Genomic DNA, 5,758 nt, shown 5'->3' on the forward strand with positions numbered 1-5,758 from the left:
GAGTGCCAAAAAAAGATTGCTGTGTTATTTCCGTACAGTGCCCCCTAGAGTTAGGAGTAGGAGACGACTGCATATTCTGATTAAACTTGATTGAATTGGAGAGTATCTTTAATGTGCTTCTATAAGTAAAACTGAAATTAAGTGACCTGAACTGCAGACACAAACAATCCCAATGATTCTCAGGAAGAAAGTAGAAGGGGGCAGACTTGACACAGTCAGGCTCAAGTCCAATGTTTCCTATGAGTTACTTTATGATGAGGAGGGAATTTGATTACTTCATCTCCAAGGGCGGGGGCAATAGAGGTTGCCTGCAGTGGACAGGCTATCTTTTGGACTATTTCATACTATTTCTATTCTTAAAAAAAAACTCACCTGAATTTGTATTTGAATGATTAAATCCGCTATCCACAAGACACTACTATTAATACATGGGATATGGATTACAATAAGCTCCTCCTCCTGCCACACGTGCGTTTCCTCTATCTGAGAATACTTCTTACAGCTGCTTTCAACATTTTCATTCAAATGGTGTACAATCGTTGTCTTTGTTTTCTAATGCACTATCATGTCTGCCTGGTTTGTTTTCCTGGCCTACTCTATATATTTAGCTGTGAAGAATGGCTTCCTCATTTTTCCCAATTTAAATCAGTGATGGCCTCCACAACACCACTTCCTGCTCTAACGTCCTCTTCTCCCAAATGATAAAACATCACTGGCCTCACTAGTTCTTTTGATTAAACCCTTGATGTAGAAATGCAGTGTTTTGATAGGGAGAAAATTGTCTATCTGAAGAGGAGAGGATGGGCCGTAAAGCTCATGTGTAAAGAAATTAAAGATGTCACAGGTGTAACTCGCTCTCACCTGCTTTCAGCAGGGTGAAGCTCTAGAACCCCAAAGCCAGTGGTGTAGTGTGGGTAGACCCAGGTATAAGGAATACATCCCACTTACTTTTCAGTCAGAATTGATTATTATCACTTCAAAATCCCCTAAATGTACATCACATTCAGGAATATTCTGCAAATCAGTTTTATTTCTGAGGATATGAGATTATTTCCGATTCCCAGCCGGATATGTTCATTTGAAGACATGACGTGTGATGAGTAATCAGTGTTAGTTTAGCCAATCAAACGCAAAGTAAAGATGTTTGGGACAAATTACAGAAGACAAAGAAACAAAAATGATTAACACGAGAATAAGAAACCACACATATATCCAATGATTCTTCCTCATTCTGAAGAGCTCACAAAGCTGGACAAAAGTGATGTGTTCAGTACTCCCAGTAGACCACACACTCACTAAGAGTGAAACAGCTTAACTATGTATATCAAGCAGATATATTTCCAATGTGTGAATTAAAACACAGTATATTATACGTATGATAGATAGATAGATAGATAGATAGATAGATAGATAGATAGATAGATAGATAGATAGATAGATAGATAGATAGATAGATAGATAGATAGATAGATAGATAGATAGATAGATAGATAGATAGATAGATAGATAGATAGATAGATAGATAGATAGATAGATAGATAGATAGATAGATAGATAGATAGATAGATAGGTTGACGAGACTGTAATCGAAGAAACGAAGAGAAGGATTATACATTATAAGAAAGAAAAGCAGTTAGAAAAAGACAGAAAAGTCAAAGACTCTGAACATGCGGCAACAGGTAAACATAGAACAAATGCATACTGTGCTATGCAGCCAGAGGGTGACATCTTCGTTTCATTAATTTATCGAGACGCCTGGGTAAAACAAGCCGGTTGATGGTTTTAGCGCGAGATTTGGGTGCGGAAGGATAGTTTGGTGGAGTGCGGTAAATTCAAAAACAACACGAGAGGAAAAAAGTGAAATAAGGAGTGTTTAACATCATCACTAGAGTATAGAAGGTAGGTAGAAAAGTAACTAGAGAGTAGAGTGGGGGATATCGGCCGACGGCCTGTACAGGTCCGGTAGCGATATCCTAGCGCTACTTTCTGTAAGCGGGTGTAAAATGGAGGGGGATAAAGAGAGCTGTAACAATACGGAGATGAGTGAAGAGGAGTTTGAGATTGATAAAGAGGGTGGTGAGTGGGAGCAAGTAGGGAGAGGAGGAATGGGTAAAGGGGAAAGTGGGAGAAAGAGAAAGAAAGAAGATAAAGATAGCGTAGAAGACACGGAGAGTGAGGGACAGGAAGATGAGGAAAGGAATAGGAAGAAGGGAAACCTTAATGTTGTAGTGAGATTTGAAGGTGAAGGGGGAGTTAAAAAAATGGATCCATTAAAAATTACAAAAATAATCAGAACACAAGTAGGAGAAGTCAAATACGCTAAAGTGTTAGGAGATGGAAACTTGCTAATCGGGTGTAACACAGATACACAAGTGGAAAAAGCTCGGAAAATGGTGAGTGTAGGAAAAATGAAAGTTACAAAAACGGTGAGAGTTGGAGAGCAGAGAAGTTTTGGATGTAAGGGAGTGATAACAGGGGTTCCCCTTGGAATCAGTATGAAAGTTGTAATAGAAAACATGAGAGTAAGAAATACGACAGTTAAAGATGTTAAAAGAATGACAAGAGGGCCTGAGAAAAAAGAATCTGAAACAGTGGTTATAGAATTCGATGCAAAAACGATCCCAAAAGAAATTTATTTTGGATTTGTAAAATATAGTGTTAGAGAATTTGTTCCAAAACCAATGAGGTGCTTTAACTGTCAAGAGTACGGACATATTGCTAGCAGGTGCACAGGGAAAAGAAGGTGTGCAAGGTGTGGAGGGGACCATGAATATGGGAAATGTGGGACAGGTGTGAAACCAAAATGCTGTAACTGTGGAGGAGAACATAGTGTAGCATACTGGGGATGTGAGGCTATGAAGAAAGAGATAACAGTGCAGCGGATGAAAGTGAATGAGAAAATATCGTATGCTGAAGCTGCCAGGAGAGCGGGAAAGGAGGATGATAAGCAGAAGCATAGAGAGAAACAAGTGGTGACGGATGTTGGGCAAGAAATTGAAAAGAAAATGGTGGAGGAGAAAAAAAGATTGGTGACATTTGTAGCAGGGGTCATAAATGCGACTGCAGATGTTAAATCTAAAACCGAAAGAATACAAATCATAGTCAAAGCAGCAGTGCATCATCTGGGTATGAGAGGGATACGATGGGAAGAAGTGAGAGATGAGTTAAGTGTTCAGGCCAGCCAAGATTCATCATGTATTGGATAGTATTAATAATAATGATAATCCTTCAATGGAATGCAAGAAGTCTAATTGCTAATGGTCAGGAATTTAAACAATTCATATATAGTCAGCAGGAAAAACCAGACATATTGTGCATACAGGAATCATGGTTAAAACCAAATTTAGATTTTATTATCACAGGATACATGGCAGTCAGAAGGGACAGGGAAGAAGGGGTAGGAGGTGGGTGTGTCACGTTTGTTAAAGAGGACATTCCTTACAGGGTTATCGATATTGGAGTTGAGATGGAGAATATTATAATAGAAATATGGATAGGGAAGAGAAAGTTGGCAATAATAAATTTTTATAACCCATGCAGGAAGTTTGATATAAAGAAACTGGAAGAAATGGGGGGCAAGAGCAATGGAAATATAGTGTGGTGTGGAGATTTTAATGCTCATAATACATTGTGGGAGAGTGAGAAAAATGACAGTAATGGAGAAATAGTAGAAGAAATGTTAGATGGACAGAATCTGGTTTGTGTGAATGATGGAAGAGGGACAAGGATAGATGTAAATACTGGGAAGGAGTCGGCTATAGACCTGACAATAGTGACGTATGTATTAGCACCACTGTGTGACTGGAATGTGTATCAAAAAGGGACCATAGGAAGTGATCACTACCCTATATATAATAAAATAAATATAGAGACAGTACAGGACACGGAGAGAGTAGGGGGAAGATGGATCTTAGAAAAAGCAAATTGGATAGAGTTTACAAAGGAAAGTGAAAAAAATCTGGATCGGGTTAATGATAATGTGGAGGTGGAAATGATGGAGAGGGACATAAAGCAGGGGATCATATCAGCAGCAAACAGATATATACCTAAAAGTTCAGGGAGAAAGAAAAACAAGTTAGTACCATGGTGGGATGAAAAATGTAAACAAGCAATAAAGAGTAGAAATAAAGCGTTTAAGTTAGTTAAAAGATACCATAACTTTCAACACATGATTCAATATAAGCAAGCACAAGCAATGGTAAGGAAAACAATAAGACAAGCAAAGAGGTCGTATTGGAGGAAATTTTGTGGATCGATTGGAAGCAAAACTAAGATGGGAGAAGTATTGGGAATGTTGAGGAAAATGGGTGGGGATAGGAAGGGTTGGACTTATCCAGTCCTGAGTTCTGGAGAGGAAGTGGCTATAACTAATAAAGAAAAGGCGGAATTAATGGTTAAAACTTTTGTTGTGGTGCACAGTTCAAATAATTTAACTGAGGAGGGAAGAAATGGAAGGAAGAAAAAGAGAGACGAAAACAGGGAGGTGTTAAAAAGAAAAGAAAGTAGAGAAAACGAAATAGATGTACCATTTACAATTAGAGAAATGAAACGAGCAATAGAGAATACAAGGAGTGCGCCAGGCAAAGATGGGATATGTTACACTATGATCAAACATTTAAGTGAGGGGGGATTAACAAAGATATTAACATTATTCAATAAAGTCTGGAAAGAGGGGAAAGTACCACGAAGTTGGAAGGAGGCGATAATAGTACCAATTAGGAAGCCGGGGAAAGATCATAGTAAGACAATAAATTACAGGCCCATAGCACTAACATCCCATATAGGTAAGATAATGGAAAGAATGATAAATGAAAGAATGATGTATTATATAGAAAGAAGGGGATTGGTAACTAGACATCAGAGTGGGTTTAGAAGAGGTCGGAGCCCTATTGATCCAGTAGTATGCATTGAAGATGATATAAGAAAAGCACAAGTAAATAAAGAAACAGTGGCAGCAGTGTTTTTTGATGTGGAAAAGGCATATGACATGTTGTGGAGAGAGGGATTGCTAATTAAAATGCATCGAATGGGAATTGAGGGAAACATGTTTAACTGGACTATGGATTTTTTAAATGAAAGAGTTATACAAGTTAAAATAGGGTCGGAGGTGTCAGAGAGCTATGTGGTAGAGAATGGCACACCGCAGGGGAGTGTGATAAGTCCAACGCTATTTACAATAATGATAAACGATATATTCGACAGTATACCAGCAGGAATGGGAAGATCTTTGTTTGCAGATGATGGGGCATTATGGAAGAGGGGAGGCAACATAGATCACATAGTTAAGAAACTACAGGAAGGGATAGATCAAGTGGAGAAATGGGGAGAAGAGTGGGGTTTTACATTTTCAGTGGAGAAAAGTAAAGTAATGTTCTTCTCAAAAAAGAAAATTAGTGAAAATAAAAAGTTAAACTTGTACAGAAAGAACTTAGAGAGAGTAAGCAGCTTTCGATTCTTAGGAATGATAATGGATTCTAGATTAACATGGAGGGAGCATGTGAAGGGAATTGTAGAGAGAAGTAAGAAAGTATTGAATATTATGAGGTGTTTGGCTGGGTTAGAGTGGGGTGCTGATTTTACAGCATTAAAATATATATACATAGCATTAATAAGGTCTAGAATAGATTACGGTTGTGTGGGATATGGATCGGCAGCAAAATCAGTCCTCTCGCAATTAGATATAATCCAAGCCAGAGCATTAAGAACTTGTCTAGGAGCAATAAAAACAGCACCAATATGTTCACTACAGGTTGAAGCA

The sequence above is a fragment of the Leuresthes tenuis genome, unplaced genomic scaffold (assembly GCF_036924035.1).
Source record: "Leuresthes tenuis unplaced genomic scaffold, fLeuTen1.0.hap1 SCAF_7, whole genome shotgun sequence".
In the NCBI taxonomy this organism is placed as follows: Eukaryota; Metazoa; Chordata; class Actinopteri; order Atheriniformes; family Atherinopsidae; genus Leuresthes; species Leuresthes tenuis.